The 23,265-nt window shown below is 40.6% G+C and overlaps 1 protein-coding gene across 1 annotated transcript in view; it reads right to left on the reverse strand.

The window, feature by feature from the left end:
* The window catches only part of GNG7 (G protein subunit gamma 7), an 832,631-nt gene extending 825,696 nt beyond the window's left edge, over positions 1 to 6,935 (reverse strand). The window contains exon 1 of the mRNA XM_044080665.1: positions 6,874 to 6,935. The gene's annotated coding sequence lies outside the window, so the exon portion shown is untranslated. The remainder of the gene's footprint in view (positions 1 to 6,873) is intronic.
* Positions 6,936 to 23,265: the final 16,330 nt, after the last annotated feature.

The raw sequence follows: 23,265 nt of genomic DNA on the forward strand, positions 1-23,265 counted from the left end.
CACTATGGCTAGGCTTACAAATGCCCCAGGGCAGATAGCCAAGTACTATACTATGAAAATATGAAACATAGCAATTACTTACAACATATTTACAGATTAAGGACATAGTAAATCAGTAGACAACTAGAATCTATCTGTGAAGTACATAACAGACATTAACAAATGTTACAAGAAGTTGTTCCTGCTGTATAATAAGTACTAGGCTTATGAGCATCTGAGCTTGCTATAATCAAGGTAGTTAGTGGAGTGGAAAGAAAGGTAGTGGTTGGATGGGGTGGGTGATATTAGTGTGGGAGTTGCAAGGGCATAGCCAGCATGTTTTTAGGTGTGCTTTTAGCAAAGTTTTGAAGTGGGTGCACGATGGTATGGAGGTAATTGTGGGTGGGAGGGAGTTCCATAATTTGGCTATGGCGCAAGAGAATAGTGCTTCACCAGCAGAGTTATTGGCTTTAGTGATCTGCAAGTGATTTTTGTTGCTGGATCTTAGTGTTCTGGTGGAGCGATAGGGTTGGAGTAGATTCTGGAGGGATGCGACATTTAATGGATGGTTTTACTAGTTTGTGGGCGAGTGAGAGTTGATACCATTGAAGGAGGTGAGGGAGTTCAAGCCAGCCCAGTTCAGCAAGTGAGAGACAGTGGTGACTATGGTAGGATGCCCCTGTGGCGAATTTGGCGATTTTGTTGTAGCAGGTCTCTAGCTTGTTTAGATCGCATTGCCTTAGGTTGGTATATATTGGAGAGGCACAAAGTAGGGTGGAGATAAGGTGGGAATTTGCTACTGAAATCTTTGCTGCTTTGGTGAGAAGTTGCTTATTTCTGTATAACGCTCCTAGCTTTTTGTGGACTTTTTTATGGTCATGGATATGTGAATGTCAAATTTTAGTTTATTGTCTATTTCCACTCCTAGAAATTTGGTGTGTTCAGTTGGGTATATAGTGATGTTGTCTTTTGCTATGATGTTAAAGTGAGAGTTGTTTTGAGTATGTTTGGTGGGTTGGAAGATGAGCAGTTAAGTTTTGTTTGGGTTGAGTATTAATTGGGCATCGGATAACCAAGTTTCAACAGAGGAAAAGGCTTCCTGTGTGACTTTTTGCAGTTTGGGTAGGGACTGGGCTGAGCAGATGACGGTTGAGTCATCTGCGTATTGTATGAGTGTGCCATGTTTGGTGGCAGAGGCTAGATTATTGGTGAAAACAGAGAAGAGTAGGGGTCCAAGGATGGATCCTTGGGGAACCCCTATGGAGACAGGTAGTTGGGGAGATATGTCATTCTGCCATACAATGGATTGTTGGTGGTCAGACAGGTAACTCTGAGACCAGTTGGTGGCTGATTGTGAGAAGGATAGGTTATTGAGGACAGAGATAAGTTGTTTGTGTGGGACCATGTTAAATGCTTTAGATAGGTCTAGGAAAGTAGCAGAGGAGAGATAGCCATTGTTTTTATGCTGAAGGATAGTGTTAGAAAAGGGGAGTAAGGCAGTAGTGGTGCTATGGTTTGGCCGGAAACCATGCTGAGTATTGGAAAGGAGGTTGTTAGTAAGGAGGTAGTCTGAGACCTGAGAGTGTATGCATCTCTCTAGTATTTTGGAGAGTGGAGAGAGAATAGCTATGGGGCGGTAATTGGTTACTTCTGTGGAGGGTCCGCCTTTGTGGAGGGGAATTATATGTGATACTTTCCACAGTCTGGGAACGTTAACTTTCTGACAGAGATCGGTTAATCAAGATGGATACTGGGTAGGCCAGAGCATCAGCTGCGATTTGTAGGTATTCACTTGGGAGGTTGCCTGCTGCTAATTTGGTGGGCTTAAGTTTAGTTAAGAGTTTTTTTACGTTTGAGGTAGTGGAAGTTGGTACTATAATGAATCTTGAGTAAGTTCTGGACTCTTTCTGGTCTGGGGGGACCTCTTGGATGACCCTTTTCCCTTAGCAGCTTTTGGATTTCTAGTGTTGCTGCTTCCCTCTGACTGGGTGGATAATCAGGGATTTTGTTTGATACTAGCGGGGGTGGATTGGAAAAGGGGATTATATATCCTCTGGATATTATCCTCCGCACCCATAAATTTCTGACAATTTCTAGCCAGGCTCTCTGGTGCAAGGATAGATGACCCCCGACTGCCTCCAGAAATGGAAAGTCGGACCTCCTTTAAGGAGGACTGGTAGGATCTGTCAGAGAAAGTTTCTCTAGATCCCTGGTTATGCAGACCACCTCTGCCACTGGGAGGGTGTCTTCCACTGGAGTCCCCCCTCCCTGTCTCCACATGGATCTTGGAAGGAACCCTGGGATTTTCTAAACCACATTTTTCATCTGACTTGCTGGTTCCTAAAGAAGGTCTATTGAGAATTTAAAAAATGTACACTTACAGCAGACAGGGCTTTTCCATTCCTGCTCACAGCTAGAGTGTGTGGCTAACTATGGGGCCAAAAAAGGAACTTCTGTCAGAGGAAGCATTGATGAAGGAAGCTTTAAAGGGTTCTGCAAAGTCACACAAGCACATCCAGGCATGCCTTCTCATGGAAATGCCTGAACCCACTGCCTGTGAGGTACCCTCAGCTGTGTGAAATACAAGCCTCATAGATGGGTTAGAAATGGATTGAAGGGTAGCCTACTGCGAGCTTGCAGAACTCTCTGCCTCCGAGGATATGGTCCCAGTAAGGGATTTGGGAAGTTCTTTAATTAAATCCCTCTGAAGTCTTGTGAAGTGTACCTAATAATTCAGCAACCAAAGGGCAAAGGTTGCCAAAGTATAAACATGCTTCCCAAATCTGTCCAGCACCCTAGACTCTCTGTTAAGGGGGTAGATAGAGAAACTTTGTTCTGCTAGTTCCTTCTTTGTGGCTGCTGCCACGATCATAGCATCAACTGGTACTCCCTTGCTCCAACAGTCTGTCTTTTGGAGGTCCCAGGATCCTATATGGTCTCTTGGGGATCAGCTCAATGGTGTCAGGTTCCTTCCACGCCCATTGAGAAACCAATTCAATGAGCAATTGGTAAGCGGAGTCACCCATGAGGTAGACAGGCCAGCTTCAAAACCTGCCAGGAATACAGACTCCACTTGGGAAGTGTTGTCAGGAGACCTACTACCCCTTTGCTTTATGAGTTTTAGAATATCTCTAAATGAGACATCACTGGGTGGTGATCCAGGAAACCCTTCCCATCATCAAAGTCAGTATCTTCTGTGACAAACTCTTGTGGAGAGTGTAAGTACCTTCTTTTTGCACTTTTTCTTCCTGGGAACTTTTTCAGTGGTATGTTCCAGAGAAGTATCAGAAGAAATTAGTATACCCTATTGGGTATCCTGGTGACTGACTTGGGCTGGCTGTACCAGTGGTACAGCTGCTTAAGGTTCTAGATGCATAGAAGAATGGGGTTGGGTGGTTGAAGCTGAAGAAGGAAGAAAAATATGAACTTTGAGTACACAGAATGCTCTCTCCACTAACTCGAAAGCAGAAAGCCTTAGACAGAAGGAGACTGATAGCTCTGAAAAGATGCTTACAGACAATAGGATCCCTCTGTCCCAAAAGAAGACTACTCAAGAAGGGAGTCAGATATGAGCTATCTAATGCCAAAGCCCAAAGCTCTAAAGGGCAGAGATGGCTCTGACAGTTTTGGAGTCAACTCTAACACCCTGGATCTGGTGCAGACACTATGGCTGAAAGAGTCATCTAGCTCAGAAGTGCTCAGTACCGGTCCACTCAGAGATGCCACCGGAGTCAAAGATATCATTATTGTCGGATCCAATGCAGACAAGTCAGGAATCTTCAGATCCAACAGCTCTGAAACCAATGGTTGGATCGGAGAAGGAGTCAATAATAGTGGAGTAATAATAATAATGGTCAATGGACAAAATGGGGTCACAGCCGAAAGAACCCCCATTTGAATCTGCATCAACAGGAACTTTCTCATCAACCTGTCCACATTGGCTTCAGTCAGACTTCTGGAAGGAAGTGCAGACAATGCTGTCGACGATGGTCTGGAATGGTGATGTTTCGGAGACCGCTCCAAGAAGGGAGAAGGTAATCGAGAGGAAACTGGATCAGAGACCAGCTGTGGTGATTGGATCCTAGGAGACTTTTCAGGTCTAGACTTCAGATCAGAAGGGGTCTGATCCAAAGGTGTAGACATTTTGCAGAGAGGTTCGCAACCCAGAGTTGAAGATGTGGTTGGATCCGGGGAACAGTTTCTTGAATCTTTATTATCTGATTTCTTGGGGGGTTGAGCCCCAGATGATGTTGACAACATGGAAGGGAGTAAACCTCTTCAAATTAATTTATTTTTCCTGTCTCTCAAAGCTCTAGGGTTAAAGACTTTGCAAATATGACAGTTTGAGTCTAGATGCGCTAGGCCTAAACAATACACGCCATTTAGAATGTGCATCCGACAATGGTATTTCATGGCTACAGGCCATACATTTTTTAAAGCCCGAAGGCTTCTCAGCCAATTTTTAAACACTAAAAGAAGGAAAGATATTAAAGTTTTTTTTTTTTAATAATTAGAAAGGAGAAAGAAGGGGGAAAAATTGCCAACAACAGTAATTAAAGTAGTACTAAAAAGTACGAAGAATAAGGGATACCAACGATGGCAATTAAGCTACACAAGTAAGTTAAAAAGGGAAGAAGCACTATGAAGGTACAAGTTTTATAGAGAAAAAAAATATTTTCAAAGATATCAAGATAACTAGTTGTAATACAGAGTCTCACTCACAAGAAAAGGAGTAGCTATACTAGAGAGTATACAGTGACCATGTCCTTACACTAAGGCAGCAAATGAGATCTGAGGTAAGTAAGATCACTACAGCATTATGGATAAGAGAAAGAGCTTGAGAGTTTTAGTGTTCCACAAGCTGGAAAAAGGGGCCAAGTCGGATCTGAACCCAACAGTTGAGGAATGAATAAAAATGACATCAAATTTTTACATTCTCTGTTACTGGGAAGTGGCTTTCTGGTTGCGACTCTTCTAGATCACTTGCTGGTATCATCCATGGACAATATAGCTGGATCAGTAATATGATTTTTTCTAAACGTATTCACAGGAATGTACAACTCTCTAAAAGTGATCTGGTTTCATAGAAGGAGGGGTTGGGGAATCAGGCTCCACAGGTGTACTACTGAATCAATTTGCAAAAGTGTCTATCACTGGAGTTAATGGCAAGGGTTTTGGCTCAGGTAAGCTAGAAGGTCTCTGTGTTTCTTCAGGACATCTGAGAACTCCAAGGACTTTCAAAATGACCCCTCATTCAGCTGAAAATGTCACCAAATTAGAACTCCTGTGGAGGGAGGTACAGGATAAGGAGTCCTCAATACACAGGAAAAAAATGGGAAAGGAAGACATTTGGTCCACAAAGGCCAGTTCATCTTCCTTTTGAATCACAACAATCTGCTTCCTGGGGGGGGGGGGGTCTATTCTTTTTCCAAGACTATAGAAGACCCATGACATAGACTCCTCTTTTGAAGATGTCTACAGGTTTGTAAGAAATGTACAAAACCTTGAGCAAACTATATTAAGTATTTAGTACGAATTTGGTAAGCAGAAAAGGGTGAAGACCATTCCAGCTCATATTTAAGCAAGCTGGAGGGCATTCTTTGCCTGGACATCTTAGGTGTGGATTTGGGAGTGAATGCCTTCTGGTTCCACATATACAGGGAGATGACTTCAATTTTGGAACCAGAGATGTCCTCACACACCAACACTGAGAAGACACTGTTCTCAACCTTGGAAATCAAGAAATGGGTGTCAGAAGAAGATACCCATTGGGAAACATCCAAACCAAATAGCAACTGCAAGATTTCAGTTTGAGAGGATGTGCTACAGTCTGTGCAAGTGGAAGCCCTCAGAGGGGAATGTCAGAGGCCTTGGACCAATATATAGATGGCCTGGGTTAGAGGCTGCAAAAACACTTAACTGGATCAGATGGCCTTGAACCAAGGGAGGTCTTTGCTTCTGACTTAGATCATCATTCTGCCTTGTAACCTATTTCTCTCTAGAGGGTGCTTCTCTCATTTTTTAGTGGGATGCCCGCAGTAAAACTGGAATGCAGCCTTATTTGTTTCAAATAGCCTGGAAGAGTTGGAGAGTCTTAGCTCTACACTTGATGGTCTTCTAGATGAATTCTGGTAGAAGCCTGCACAGTGAAAATGTTTAGGGTTGTCAGGCTCCAAACAGAATAAACACACTGGGTGTGAAAGTTTTTATGTGAGATAGGCTTCCTACATGAACTGTACCTATAATCTTTAATTTGTGACGTCTATACCAAGCACCCCAAAAATAGGCATAAACATGCAGGGAATAATGAAATAGATAAGTATCCCAGATGAGAAACTCTCTTACCTGCAAAATCTGTAAGTCAGGCCAAATTGAGGGATTGATGAACACTAGCACAATTTGCAATGATCTGCACTTGTACTGTGGTAGAAACCTAAAGATGGTGTGTGTTAATATCCCTCTTATACCACTGACAGCCTGGCCAGTTGGGAAGGGTGCAGAACTCTGAAAGTAAGAACCAAGAAGTTAATTACTGCAGCCATGAGCAATACTATGAGCAGTGGCAGTTCCCTTTCTTTAGGAGGACAGATTTCTCCTCTGACTAAGACTAGAAAACCTTTTGTATTCAACAAAAAAACCCAAAGCTGGGAACCCTGCAGAGTACAGTTCTTTTGGTTAAAAGTGTGCAGTGTTGGCAACTAAACATTGAATGGTTTTCAGTACGACAGAAGATAATTATTGTACAGAATATGCCTCCTGCGAGGGCATTTTTTGGTGATTTTCTTTCTAGGGATGCCAACAACCCTAGAAAGGTCTCCAAAATTACCATTAAAAAGGCCAGTGTAATATCAGTAGTACAATACAACAATGAGAAAATTCAGTAAGAGTACTCACCACAATGCTTTCGAGTTCACCTGGACACAGCAGACAAACTACTAATCTCTCTCTGTCCTGGAAAAAAGAAAAAATGAAAATGAATGAGCTGTTAACATTCTCAGTTTAAGGGGAGATCAGCCCTATAGAGGGAATGTCCTAAGCTCTGGAACTCATTGCAGATGATCAGATAGGTATTTTTGTGGCCATTTTCTAAGTATTACAAATGAAAGTACAGCAGTTATCCTTATGAAGAATATCAAATCATCTTTGACACTACACATCATGCATATGTGCACAGTGATACCAACCAAAAGTTCTCAGGACCGTCTTAAAACAACTGTTAAATATCAGAAAACCTTCATGAAAATATGGACAGCACATCACAAACTGTCCTTAGCACTGTAAAATTATTAAAGGTAAAACTTCATTGAAATGTAAACTGTGTGCTGCTTTTGAGGCTCGTTCATGCTCCAGTACAAAGTTGTACTATTTTGGGGATTGTACGCCACACAAGGATTATTACTATGACAATTTAAATGTTGCAGTGAGTATGACTGAGGAAATTAATCTTACAAACACCTATTCATGGAACGGCTCAAACTCTAGTCTTCAGAGTTCTATCCATAAAACCTTGCAGAAAACACAAGAGATTGTCAAGCTATTCATTTTTATGCTCTTAGTTATTAAGTAAATAAAATCTTTCTCCCCAGTTTCCAAACACTTGCACACAGCACTGTCAGTATTCTCATTATAGGGTCAAAGAGCAGTGTAAGTGCAGCATAGACTTTCCATTATCTATCATTCCATTTGTTTTTTAACATTGACTGTTTTCTCTCATTTTATTTTTGGACCACTTACCTGTAGCCATCTTCACCATATAAGCTCATTTGTTCCTTCAATCGGCAGCCAAAAGATCCTGCTATTATCTGCTAATATAACCCAGTACCACTTAGCTTTCAACAGCTTAGACTATTCTCTCTGTCTCTTCCTTTGACAGCTGATTCTCTGAGCATATCTTAAGGGGAAAGCCTTCAGCTGTCACAAGAAGTGAGTTCTTAGTCTTTTTCTGCCATCCAAAGAAGAAAGACTCTTCACAGGTTCCAGTGCTGATTTTTCCAGCTTACTACTCAGATAACCCCCATCTGGCGACCCCCTTCCTCTCATTTTAGTATTAGATTTATTATTCTGTTTCTATTTTGATGTTTACGTAAAAATAGTTACTGTAATACATTTTATTTCTGTAAGTGTTAATTCATTTTTGTGGAAATTTCTGCTTATAGCAATGTTTATGTGGCTTTTATATTTGACAATTGTTTGTTTTTACTGTTTGAGGAAATGTGCAGTATTTTTCTCAGACATGCAGTGTGTAGTATGCACTGTCAGTCACCAAGGGCTGTGTTGTGTCGTCACAAATGCAAATTAATCACACCTGTCTTTACTGTTATTCTGAATTACTTTCATCTTTCACAAGAAAATAGTGTAGAACTTGGATTTTTTTCAGCATTTATACACATTTACATGATTCTGCTCGGTGTGTTTTTAACAGCGGATTGTGATTTTACAGAGTATGAAGATATCTGAATGTACTGTACAGACTTTACCCTCTCTGACAAGAAAATATAGTTTAAATTACTACTGAGCATTATTTTATGGCACTTTAATGTGGTTAACGTGTGGAGCCAAGTTTTAACACTGGTCTGGCATATTGGTTGCTTGGTGCTTGAAATTTATGTATTGGAAATTCTTTAACTTCTGTCAGTTGTAAAAGAATTCTAAAAGCATTTCAAACTATTTTTTTGTGATAACAGGGCTGTTTGGCAGAGCTTTATTGTGTGAGGACATACTTATCACTAGAAACTGGAAGTGCTTATGATACATTATCCAGTAATACCCAGTTTATTATACTGGCTGGTATTCTCTCCCCTGACTTGACAGATCCCAGTTCTTGTACCCTACCAAAATCCAATTGCACCTAAAAAGAAAAAAAATAAACAAACATATGTTTCAGGGTACAGTTAGTGAATCTGTTAAGGCCACTGCTTGGTCCTCAGACCATTTACCTTTGCCCCATCTCCCTCTAGTGTAGCTTTGCCTGCTGCAGGTATGGCAGAACCAAATACTTCAGGTGCAGTGGAAGTCTGGGGTAAGGGACCCCTTGCCAGGCATAAAACTCTATCCCAAGTAATTTTATCTAGTAGCAAATTTCACAAGAAAAAGAAACATACAGCTGATAATCAGATTATAGCTGTTAATAAAGTGATGTAGTTTCCTTGGCTGAGTGTTCTGCAGACAGCTAACTCTGGTGGGTGTATTCCTACACATGGCTCTATTGCTAGTATAGCTAGAGACCTTTCTGTTGTTTCAGAGAATGATAAAGAATCTGATAAGGATACTTGAGATATCCAAGGTGACACAGAGTCCAGTCACTCTGATTCTTCTGAAGGTGAACCTGAGCTCAAATCCAAACAAGTGCTTACTTTTCCTCAGACGTTTGCAAGACTTACTGATGATTTTGACTGGCACCAGTCAGAAACTACCTCAGATCTAAGCAGGGTATATGACCTTACAGAGGACAAGATGTCTAATTCTGTGACTACTCCTCCCAACCTTACTGGTCTTGGAAGATGTTTATAAAGTTGCTTTCAGGACATAAGTATCTATTCCAACATTCTCTAAAAAGACCCAGAGAAAACAGTCTCTCCTCAGATATGATAGGTGTTTCTCATTTGACTGTTGACTCACCTGTGGTCTCCCCAGTTGCCTGCTCAATAAAAAGTCCTTGGCTTCATCTAATTGACTACCCATGATAAAGAGGGAAAATGATTAGATCTTCAAGACAAAAGGATATATCTTTCTAGTAATCTAGCCTTTAGAGTGTTAAAATACCAAGCTATATGTGGACATGTGCTTTACAGCACATGTACGGTTTGGACGAATTTACTACAACCTTACCTCCAGAGCAAGTCTTATATGAATGAAATTGTTTTGAGAAGTGTGTTGAATGTGAAGGTACAGTCTCAAGAAATGCCATTTCTTCTTCTGTTGTACTAAGACAGTATGGTTGCTTATGATCATAATCAAAACTTCTCTAATTATTTAAAAACTGAAATTTTGAATGCGCCTTTAAGTTCTAAACTGATGTTTGGCCATCTATTACACAGATTCTCAGACTGGGATGATAGTTGCTGAGTAAACTGCAAAATTAGGGCTGTAAGATTACCAATTTGTGACACCAAATAACCAAGAAATTTGCTGTTAATATCATGAGTGCACTGGCTAGAAAGAAGCTCTGGAGTAACAGTTACAGAATTCGCTGTAACAATCCAGCTGGTAAACACGATCACCAACAGACTGGACAGGGTTACTGAACATGAAATTCCATTCACACAGGGAGCATCATTATCATCAGTGAGGTTCCCAAAAGGGTTGGGAAAGGAATCAGTGACAGGACAGAGGAAACAGATGGAATGAAGTATACTGATTGTTCCTCGCCGACTTGCTCTTCCATTTCCTTGTTTCTGACCTGCTCCGTTTGCCCTGCGGGCTCACTCCGCTCCCCCACCCACCCCCAGTGCTCCTACATTTATTCTCCTCCTAACATCCCTTCCTCTCTCCACTGACCAATCCTCAACACTTTCCCTCCACCCCACCTGCCTCTCACTACCTCACCCCTTCCCTCCTAAGTCCCTTAACCTCCTCTCTATTACATCCAACAGGCCCCACCTATCATGCAATCTCCTACTCCTAAAACCTTTATTTCCACATCCATCCTCATCCTTCTTCCTCTATACCATGCCATCTCTTATACTCACTTTCATCTACACCCTCCACCTCTGCCTCTGCACCTCCCCCACACAACACACTTCCACAACATCTCAGAATCTTTAGTTCCCTCCCACCTTTCCCTCCTCTTCAAAGTAAAACTTCTCCTAATCACTACTAAATACTACAAACCCAGACCTTTTCATTACCAGACACTTCTAAGTACAAACCAAAACAACTTATTCCTTATCTCACTTACCTCTGCTTAGCTGGTGACATTCACCTTAATCCAGGACCAAACTTCTCTCCTACTAACCACACTAGCTCCCACAATAACTCAACAATAAATACCTCAAATTCCTCACCATCAATGCCCAAAGCCTAAAAAATAAAACAACTCACTTTCATGCCTGGCTCACTCTCAACTCACCTGACATAGTAGCCATCTCTGAAACCTGGCTAAAACCTCACATAAGTGACTCTGAAGTCCTTCCCCCTGGATTTCAATCACTTTGATCTGACCGCCTAAGTACTCGAGGTGGCAGTGTCGCACTAGTCTACTCCAACCAGCTGTCCTTTACTCCATATCCTAATCTCATCTCTTCTTTCAATAATGCTGAACTGATAGCAGGCCTTCTAAAAATTAACAATCATAAAAGCATCTGCTTCATTTCCCTCTATATTCCTCCAGGTAACACCATCAACACTCTGGAACACATCCTGTCCTGGGCCTCCTCAAATATTCATCTGGAAACCTACATATTGGGTGATGTAAATATAGACTGGAACAAAATCAACAACCCTAACCCCACCATGTCAATCTATTTAACTACACTCGACTTACTAACATCATCATTAGACCCAACAAAACCAACCTCCCAGGCTCCAATACTAGACTGGATCCTAGTATCTCATCCCAATAAAGTGATACAATCTGGTGTCATACCAGACCCATTAGGAGACCACCTCCCTGCCTTCACCCATCAAGCCCCCCCCCCACTCCCACCAGTTTATCCACACTCGGAACCTCTCTAACTTTAACCCTACTACTTTCTCTGATTCATTCAGGAATACCGATTGGAGCCCCCTGAAAACTCTTCCATTAGACTCAGCCGTTGACTTTTTCAATTCAACTTTCTTAAATGTCTCTTAACTCCCTTGATCCAGTAAAAACTAAGACCACCCCTTGGCTTACCAAAGACACCAAAACGATTATGCTACAAAGAGATAAAACCTGGAAAACATACCTCCAAACTAAACAACCAGACATCTTACTTAAATACAAACAACTAAGAAACCTTGCTAAAAACCAAGTTATCAAAGATAAAAAGTCCTACTACATCAAAATGCAAACAAATCATGGAAAAAACCCCAAACAATTTTGGAACTCTATCAACTCTTTCCTTAGGCCAGGTACTAAAAACAATCCCTGCCCCGACACCAGCAAATCTGACCTTGAAATTGCCTCACTATTCAACACCTTCTTCACCACTTCTATTGCTGAGCTAACAAAGACCTTTACCAACAACAACCCTCAACCCCACCCCAACCAAACATCCTCTCCCCCCCTACTTTCGAACTCAAACCCATCTCCACCTACCAAATAAAGAAACTACTCTTTAAACTAAAGCCTTGCACCAATGCCCCCGACAACATTCCCTCCTCCTTCTTAAAAATAGCCTCTGATGGTATTGCTCTCCCTTTTAGCATCCTGATCAATAGATCCCTACTTGAATCATATGTACCCAAACTATGGCGTTCTGCATATATTCTTCCACTTCACAAGGGTGGCAAAAACTGTAACTTAACTAATTTCTGCCCCATAGCCATCCTTTCCCCTCTCTCTAAACTCCTTGAAAAATGCATCCACCTTCAGCTCTTGCCATTCCTTACCAAACACCAGCTACTCACTCCTACCCAACATGGCTTCCGCCCGGGACATAGTACCAACACCATCCTTCTCTCCTTCTTACATACTGTTAATTTAGCCCATGACTCTGGTAATTTAGTATCCTCAGTTCTGCTGGACTTATCTAAAGCTTTTGATACCATCTCCCACATCCACCTTCTAAACAATCTGTCTAATCTCAAGTCTCTCCCACAAAACTCTCTCCTGATTCTCTAGCTATCTTTCCGACAGGTCCCAGGCTGTCAAATGGGGCCAGGGCACCTCCACCTTCTGTCCTACCCCCATTGGAGTACCCCAAGGATCCATACTTGGCCCAGTTGTATTCAACATCTTTATTAATGACTTTTACAAAGCCATACCCAATACTAAAATTGTTCAATATGCTGACGATTCTACTATGATCTGCTGCGCCTCCAACTTAACAGATCTCCAACTACCGACACAAACAGCCTTCTCAACTACCGAAAACTGGATGCTCCAAAATCACCTCTCATTAAATGCTAACAAAACTAAAATCCTTCTATTCTCTCCTTCTAAGTCCTCCCCTATTGATAAAACCTCATTCCAAATAACCAGCCATAACAACTCCATTTCAGAGGTCGTTCCCTCTGCCAAACTTCTTGGTGTAACCATTGATGAACACCTAAAATTTAATACTCATGTCCAGCTAAACAAAGAAAACCCACATAAAACTCGGCCTACTTTATAGAAACAACCAATTTCTCTCTCCTGCTACCACACTAACTCTCGCCACTACTTATCTCCTTCCCTCTCAGCTGTATGGCGCACCTCTGCTTACTAACTTATCCTCCTCATTATCCCCCAAACTAGAAGTATGTTACAATAAAATCTCTAGATTTGCTACCAAAGCCAAATCTTCCTCTCATCGTATGGCGCACCTCTGCTTACTAACTTATCCTCCTCATTATCCTCCAAACTAGAAGTATGTTACAATAAAATCTCCAGATTTGCTACCAAAGCCAAATCTTCTTCTCATCACTGTTCCTCCCTTCACTCCTCAAACTGGCTTGAACTCCATAACCAACTTGACTTTCTCCAAATCACGGCTGCCTATAGACTACTATTCCAACCTACCAAGTGCCCTGCACTATCCAATATCCTACAACTATATACTTCCCATAGAACACTTAGATCTACCCACCAAAACCTAATCACCATCCACAAACCTAAGTGCCCAACTGGTCAACATCTGCTTTCCTTCACCTTAGCCAAAAAATGGAATGCTCTTCCCTCCACTCTTAGGACCTGCGATAACCTCGAAAACTGTAAAACTCTTCTTCATTCTCACCTTTACTCAAACAGGAAATGCAACTGTACTCTTCACCCTATACCTCTCAAGGTCTCCTCCACTTTTACTCCTGGCTAACCTCTCACCTAGCTAACATTGCTCATTTGTATTATGTATAAATAACTACACTGTAAAATCTAGCCTCAAGGCCATTTGCCTTTTACACCTAAACAAAATTGTAATTGTTTGTTTCTTTAGGAATGCTACCTGTTTATTTGTCAGTAATGCAAAGTTTTAGTAATTATTCATGTAATTATGCATTGTTGGAGCTTTTCTCCTGGGTCTCCACTGAAAACCAATGGACCTCCCCAGTCATCAAACTGGAATAAATAAATAATAATAATACTGACACAGGAGGGTATTGTTCATATGAACAATTATTCTAAAATCTTCAAATACACTGGTATTGAATTGAATGATGTACATTTTTCATTGTTCCAAAAAGGTTTTACATTTATACCTTTTACGTGTAAATACTGATAACAGTTATTACTTTAGAATTGTTAGAAAACTTACTTTGCAAGTTGTTATAGCTGACAATGGTGACAACTACAAAGGTAACAAATTAGAAAAGGAAGTACATTTAACCTCCACTCAATCCAGCTATACACCTGTTTGAAAGCAGGTGTGAAAGGGACATTGACATTTAGTAACAGAAGGGCCCATTATTACAAAAATTTACCTTCTGACAATAGCCCTTTTAGAGCTAATTAGTGGTCAAACTGTGAGGATTATGAAACCCAACAAGGGTAGGGGGAGGGTAGTCCTAATGAACTGACTGGATTATTACGGCAAAATGCTGTCACTTTTAAAAGATGATACTTATGAATGTTCTTCACTTAATCAAATTAATATAGCATACAGAGAAATTGACTGTTGGTTGGAGGATGCATTAATGGTAGGATACATGTGATGTTTAGGTTTGCTAAAGTCAATAGATATAAGATCCTGAATATTTTTAGGATCCATTTAAGGTTTACAAAAATATTACAGACCCACCTCCTCCCAAGACCTATTTTAACATTGGGGGCTTACAGACAATCTTTGGTGAAATGGATTGACTGGAAATGAAATTAAAAGGGGATACTAAAATGTTTTAATACACACACAAACTGATTCATGGCACTTCCTTAATGAAATGACAGTGACTTGTGATGTCTTTTAACAATTCTCATCAAGGACTTGTTTTCTGTGATCCCATATGATGTGGGTTTGGAATGATTTAAATCCATTTTATTATTAGATAACATCTTTAGCAATTTTTGCTGATCTAATGAAATTTATTTTATGGAAAAACTTTGTCCAGTTTGAGGAGTACTACTACCATTAAACCTCTGTGGTGGCCATGGACGCAAGTGTCCCTATTTTCATAAACTTGGTGCTGCTCTATTGGGAAATGAACTATATATTTACATCTAAGATGTTTGAGTGGTGCAGCGGTTAACGTTGTCACCTCACAGCAAGAGGTTCTCTGGTTCGATTCTCAGCTGGGGTGCCTTCTGTGCAGAATTTGCATGTTCTCCCTGTGTTCGCGTGGGTTTCCTCCGGGTACTCCGGTTTCTTCTCACTTTCCAAAGACATGCATCTGGAGCATTTCTCCCCAGGCCTCCACTGAAAACAGGCTCTGTGGAACCTAGTCGGACATTCCCGGTCAACAAATGTTAAATAAAATAAAAAATAAAATAAATGTATGCTGTAAATGTTATTTTAGGTTTTTGGATGATATTTTTATTTTATGGAAATGACAATACTCATTAGGTGAATTAACTATTTGAATAAGACTAATACCTGTTTAAGTTTTACTTATATTTTTGCATATGACAGCATTAATTTTCTGGATGTGACCTTTAGTAAGGACTACCCCAATAATTTCATCAAATGTATTTCATAAGGAAGCTGTTTCTAACCTGTACTTACATTTTAGTAGCTGCCTCCTCTTGTACAAAAGAATTGCTTAGTTAAGAGGCAGCTTGCGCAATTATTGAGAATTGTTTCTGATAATCGCACTTTTGAACTTGAGACAGAATTTCTGCACCAATTTTTGGAAAGAGGCTATCCTGAAGCCATGCTGAATGAAATAAAGTTGAATGGTTTTCAAGTACAGAAAACAGATTTGCCCCTATTTTAACTAAGGGTTATGACACACATGCACATAAGGAAATACATAAGGATTTCAATATGGCCATGATTTTAACTTATAGTTCTAACAGCCCTTTTGTAAAAAACTTTAATTGGGACATTTTGATGCATTTTCACAATGTTAACAGAGTAGATGGCATACAGCCAAAATTTGTATACAACAGGAGGCCACAATTTGAAATTTTTATTTGAAAAAGTTATAAAACCAAAAAATGTGGGTGGTACAATTAAGTGTGGGATATGTAACTACTGTGGCTTTATCTGCATGAAAGGGCACATTCCCTAAAGTAAACTGTAACACCTGGACGGTAGATTACCTACAAGTCATGTGATATTTTCTACACTTGAAAAACTGAGAGCTACCTAAAGGAAAGGGTATTCAAACACTTTTAAACTGTATAAAGACGATGTATTTTTACATTTTTTAAATTACCTACAACTATTTGAGTGTGCTTTTTTCTGTTGGTTGACTTTATCATGTGATTATACATGTAGACACTTTATATGAATGTTAGAGGTATAGTGTGTTAGAGTCCGAAGAAGATGAAAGTACTTAATCTTTTTATTAATAAAGTTGATGATGGAGTTCGTGGAGCAGTTAAAATTACCATAATAGTACACATCCTAATGATCACTGCTGCAGTAGCATAAGCTATACGTGTTACATCTGCCTAGGATACAACAGCTGAGCAGCTTCCAAAGATTTATGGCACTTTCCATGCACCCATAACATTAGCTCAAGCTGAACTGACTAAAAGTGAGGTTCAGGTGGCAAGACATTCACAGCTTTCATGCCAACAGAGACAGGGAGGCTAAAGCCCTTTAAGGACAATGCTAGGGAAGGAAAAATGTATAGATCCACACCCTGGCAAAATATTAGACAAAAATAAGGGAGATGGTTGGAGAGAGTATCTACTGTACCAGTGATTATCTGAGCATGTAAAGTTATCATAATTTTACTTAAATAACTATACTGAGTTCATTATTATCACTGTTGCAATAACCTAACCTAGAAAAGTGGATGGGGAATAGGAAATTTACACCAGGCCTGGCATCCATGTCCCTTATGGACAGAGGTAGCTTATGAATTCCTGGCTCTCGATGTCCTATTTGGATGCAAGACATTATTCATTCAGGAAAACTTGGTTAGGCTTAGAAAGACCCTTTGGGTCGTTAGCCTAGTAACAGTTTATGACTCTATATGGGTAGATTATTATAGCTTACAATAACTAGGAGAAGGAAGGAGGAGAGTCCAGGAGTCCCTTGAGAATTGTCCAAGCAAAGGCTGTCCTAAATACAGAGGAGGAACCCAGTTTACAGTGCTTTGTAAAAGTATACACAAAGGACTAAGTTGCTGCTTCTAGAATACTTCTAGAATCCAACCCTTTCCAAAATGCCACAGATGAAGCCAAGACCCTGGTAGAGTGAGCCTTCACATTAAAATTAAGATCCCAAGGAGGAGCGACTAGTTGTCTGGGAGGCTTCTTATGCAGAATCTACTTCAAAAACATTTTGACATGAGACTGCATTGAAAGAAGATGATCCATGGGTAGACATGCTGAAATGGTCAACAAATAAACCTTGAGAGAGAAACTGCAACACACAACTACTGTAAAACCAGGGAAACACTAGCCTGCTGTGGGTGCTGGTTTCTTTTGTTGGCACCAACCAGAAAAAACTTTTCCATTTGCTAAAATATAATTATCTAGTATCAAGCTTTCTCACCTCCATCAATTCCTGCTGCACTTTCTCAGAAAACATGTGCCTGTAAGGTATTAAAATCCTATCATCCAGACAGTCAGTTGATCTTGTGAGTAAATCCAGTCCGTGTTGAAGACTGTGGTAAGCTGCTGATGATTTCCAAAAGAAGGGAGGACCACTGTTCCTATGCCAGAAGGGTGTCACCACAGTGATCTTTGGATGTGTGTGGCGTCTTCCGGAATCTTCAGATGTATGCTGGAAATCACTGGAGAGACATAGTGGGACATTGCTGTCCAAGGAAAAGAAAAGACATAACTCTTCCAGGCCTTTTTGTCTGGAGTCCTGGAACAGAATTTTGCAAGCTGACTGTTTAAAGAGGCAAAGAATCTACTAGAGGTGCTTCCGACAACTGGATCAAATCTCAAATCTTGGAAGACCTTTTGATTAATTTTCCATTCATGAGGGTCTATTCTTGTCCTGCTTAGCTTCTCTGCACACAGATTTTGTCTAACAGGATGCAAGATGCCTGAATAGTGAGATTGTGCTGTACAGCTATATCCAATGAAAACATGGCTAGTCTACACAGGCAGGTAAGATGTACTACATAAACAAACACGGGGGAACCACATCACAAAACTGTCATTTATAAACAGTTGAATCACAGACTATTCAGAGAGTGGAAGGTATTTGTAAGAGGTAGCATCTCTTATGTTCTGTCTTTTTCTTCCAAAGACCCTGCACTTTTATGCCCATTGACACTGCCCCCCAAGCAAAGTCTAGGACATCTGTTGTGACTGACTATGCTGGAGCAGGAGGGAAGAATGAAAGACCTAGAGTCTGACATCTACGATGTCTCCACTATGTAATATCCCTTTTTACAAATTCTAAGGTTGAAATTTGAAAAATCAATGGGTGATGATGCTGGAACCACAGAGATTTCATATACCACTGTATCTTTCTCATGCATATTCTTGCAAGTATCATGACAATTGTGGATGCCATGAGACCCATATTACTGAGGAATTCCCTTGGTGAGACTAAAGGCTGAAAGGAAAACACCAAAAAAAATCTTGACAGGAGTCAGGAAATACATCTGAATAGTCTCTTGGAATCCCAGCCTGTGTAGCAGACCCCTTTACCCAAGAAACAGATTTTTGACTCTCTGAAAAAGACTGCAAAGATAAGCAAGTCATCTATATAAGGAAAATGTGAAAAGCCTGTAGCCTGCAATAGGCTATCCCCACAGCTAGACACTTTGTGAACACTCTTGGAGCACTGGATAGCCCAAAGGGTAAGGCAGAGGAATTAATGTGATACACACACACACAAAATCTAAATGTTGTTTCTTTCGGCTTATCCCTGTTAGGGGTCGCCACAGCGGAACTCCGGTCCGCTAATGTTTGGTAGTTGATTTTTACATGCCACGTTACCAGCCCTGACGCACAACCTTCAACGAAGGCACACCCATTCACGCATGCCTCCACACAGAAGACGCTCTAGCTGAGAATCGAACGCGACGTCTGCTGTGAGGCAACAACGCTACCGCAGCACCACTACCGCGGGTACACACAAAACCTAAATAAACATCTGAAACTGAGATGAACAGGAGTGTGATGATATGTATAATAAAGCAAATGAAAAAGAAGGGATAATAAGTTGTGAAGTAGTAGCATTTTGAACTTGGGCACTATCATAAACTGGTTCAGGAAGGAAAAGATTAAGGGACTATCATGGTGTTGTGGGGGGGGGGCAAGGTCTCTCACACAAGCATTCTGACTTACTGGACTGTCCTTAGTTCTGGGGGGGGGGGTTCCTACTTTCTTTTTGGAGCCTCATCACCACTGCTTTTTAAACATTTGCTTGCCAGCATTTTGCTGACACTTGTTTATTAAAATCTTAGTGAAGGAAAGCTGAAAAATCAGAGATTCCCTGGATCAGCTTTTCCCTCTCATCACCTTTTAGATCTTTATCCAAGGGGGAATCCAAAATTTCATTTTTGACATCCTCTGGGAAGTTTTGAGAACACGACCAGACAAACCTTCTCTGAACAGTTTCAGTGGCAGTAGCCCTGGAAGTGGCATCCTCAGAGTCATAGATACATATCAATGACTAGTGACTTGGGAAACAGAAAAAACAAAAACAAAGTATGCAAAGTAAATTCTCCTCACAGGAAGCAAGTGATGCTGAAACCACAATTAGCCAGGATAAACTTCAAGAGAATTCTAAAAATTAAAGTTGCAGAAGCATATACTTTTTTCATCAAACTTGTTAAAAGCCTTCCCCCATCCTTGTCAGGAGGAGAGGGGAAATACTAAAATGTTTAGCAGCAGCTGGATCCATTAGAGCAAAAGCTGTTGGATTAGTTCTGGGATTAGTGCATACAACTTGAATCTTTTTGAGGCAGCAGGCTAACTCTTAGGAAAATCCAAGGAAGAAAGAACTAGAACAACAGGTGAAGGTTCTGTAAATTCCTGCTGTAAAGAAATCATAATATTTTTTGTGGGACTGAGGAGAAACCTACTGATCTGAAGTTGTTGTCTTCATTTGTTCTTCAACCTGTGGGTACTCGGATCCGGGACGGATCCAACTTTGCTGCATTTCCAGCATCTGATCTGACCTCCAAGCTTGTCCCCTACCCATAATGCCCCGGTCTCCCTCCTCCCCTGTTCATATCTCATTTGCTGTGCTAGCATTCACATTGTGGTCTGGGCTCTAAGCATTGTTGTTGGGTAAGTTAGTAGTTTTTTGGGCTACAGCTATTTATCTTCCTACTTTACCATCTCCTCTTCTTTCCGCTTAGTGCTCAAGCGTCAGGTATTTAAAAAACTTCCTGCATTCTTCCCTTTCTTTCTAGCCTAGAGTGTGTTTGTGTGTGTGTGTGTGTGTGTGTGTGTGTGTGTGTGTGTATGTATGTATGTATGTATGTATGTATTTGGGTCTCTCTCTCTCCATCTATGGCGGTGACTCCCAAACAGGGGTTTAGAAAGTGCACAGAGTGTGGCCATCAGCTAACCCCAGCTGATGGCCACATCTGTCTGTCTAAAACAGACTACATCACAGAATGATGGAGTGAGTCCCCAGAATAAGGAAAAGCAAGATCAGGAGACATGTGATGAAGAAATATGGACAGGGGAAAGGAAAAGAGATTTAATATTGTGCAACATTTATGCAAAGGAGAAAGCAAAACTAATCAATACAAAAAGAGCAGCACCAAAGATATTTGAAGAAAAATATAGGGAAAGGAATTCAGATATGGAAAACTTTGCAATACAAAAAATAAGAAGACCAACAGGAAAAGTAGAAAGAGAGATTAGTAATGGAGAAGTCAAAGAAATAGAAATTGAGGTTATGGAACAGCTGCAACGAGAAGGATTCAGTGTAGTAAATCGAATGCAGAAAGCACCACAATAGGATAGAGCAATGGATATCCAAATTAAGGGGAAACAAGTGGAACAGGAAGCAATTGGTCAGATGTCATATCAACACATTTTGGAGCCTTCCACAGGAAACCAGTATAAATGTTCATTTGAAGCTAGACAACAAGGAAAGGAACAGGAAACTCTGATGCAGTCAATGTTGAGGAGTGATAGGCGAGTGAGTTCCCATGTGACAGAACAGATGACACAGGATGAAATTGAAGAGAATGTGCCACAGGAAGATGCTACAGAACTTTCTATAGAATGCCCGCAGGAAACGGAAAACAAGGGATGTGCCCTCAGTATGGAAGAAAATGAGTTAAGAGAAGAGTTGCTTGATTTAATAAACAAAGACAGACATATCAAGATCAATGAGAGAACTACACTGCAGGTTAATAAAACCCCAAAAGTCAGAAGCTTGATAAAACAAACGAACACAGTAATTAGGACTGTCCACAGAGATCCAACAGAATATATTACTGTGCTGCTAAATTAATAATGGATAAAGTTCTACCACAGAAACACAGGGTAGCGAGTGAAAAGAGCGAAATCGAATACCATCATGGAAATATCGAATAGCGAAAACTATACAGCAGCTAAGACAAGAAGTATCATTGTTAGAAGATTACAGAAGAGGGAATAGATCAACAAAAATACTAAGACAGACAGATTTGATAAAAGCAATGTGCAGTATTAGAACAGACCAGAACATATTATGCACTACTGGAGATGAACTAAAAATTTCAAAACAGGCGGAAAGACTTAGAAGATACGAAGATAAATATAAGGGAAAAGCACAATATAAGCAATTTATTGAGGACTCAAAAAAAGTTTTATAGAGAATTGGCAAATCAGGTAAAAGGAATTAAAAGACCATCAAAAAAAAGAGGAAGTAGATACATTTTGAAGTAGTATCTATGAAGATCCTGTGGAACATAAAGATGCTAAATGGATAGAAGTAGTAAAAGAAAGAATAAGAAGTTTAAAGGAACAGGATATGAAAAGGGATGAAGCAACAGCCAGAGAGATTGCAACAAAGTTGAGAAAAGCCTCTAACTCGAAAACTCCAGGTCCAGAAGCAGTACCTAACTTGTGGCTTAAAGTATTAACTTCTTCGCACGAGGATTTAGCCATGAGTAAGAACTATATATATGAGCACCCCAAACACACACTGCACTGGTCAATTACAGGAAAAGCAATACTCTTAAGAGTGAACCTGCAAGCTACCCTAAAAATTATAGGCCAATAAAAAAAAAGTTATGGACCTACCATAACATTCTATGTTTGTTGTCCTTCAACTCGCCTTCCTTCTTGCTGGTTGGGTTCGGAGCAGATCCTTGGCTCCTATTCGGCCGATTTACTATAGCTCGAGAGCCTTTACTGGCTCGAGGCTACGCCTAATCCCAACATGCCTAGCGGTAGCTACCCAGATCTCATTTGAAATAACCCACACTAGACATGCATAGGAAATGCATGGTTAACTAACTTGGTATGTCAGCAGGAAACCCAGCCAGTGTAACCAATAAAGGAACTCCTCTTGATCCTCTAGGAAGGGGGAAGGAGGGGGAACGCAAGAAGAAGGGCGAGATGAAGGACAACAAACATGGAACTTTATGGTAGGTACATAACTTCTTTATGTTATGTTGTCCCATCTCGCCTTCATTCTTGCTGGTTGGAACCATGTCCCCAGCACCTGGTTCTTGGGTGGCTCACTGGAACAAACTCTTCAGGACCATGGAACCAAAGGATGCCCTATTCCGGGAGACTACATCCACTTTGCAATGAGTGATAAAGGTATGAGGATTTGCCCATGTTGCTGCTGCACAGATTGAATCTAAGGTAATTTAGCTTGGAAGGCAACAGAGGTGGCTAAGGGTCTGGTTGAATGTCCTCTGGGCCTTCCTGGAAGCGTCTTTTTACACAAATCATATGAATAACTGATTGTGTCCAACAGCCATTTTAATAAGGTCACTTTTGAAACTGGATAACCTTGCTTATTGTCAGCAAAGGATACAAACAATTGGTCTGACTTTCTGAGGTCTTTGGTCCTGTGTAAATAAAAAAAAGAAGTTACATCTTACCATAACATTCCATCTGTACTGTTGATCCTCGTTCAGTCATTACGCATGGGTATCTGGTTCCGAGCTCAGAACCGAGGCGGCCATTTTCCAAGC

This window comes from Protopterus annectens, chromosome 8.part0 (genome assembly GCF_019279795.1).
Source record: "Protopterus annectens isolate FY-2018-M chromosome 8.part0, PAN1.0, whole genome shotgun sequence".
In the NCBI taxonomy this organism is placed as follows: Eukaryota; Metazoa; Chordata; order Ceratodontiformes; family Protopteridae; genus Protopterus; species Protopterus annectens.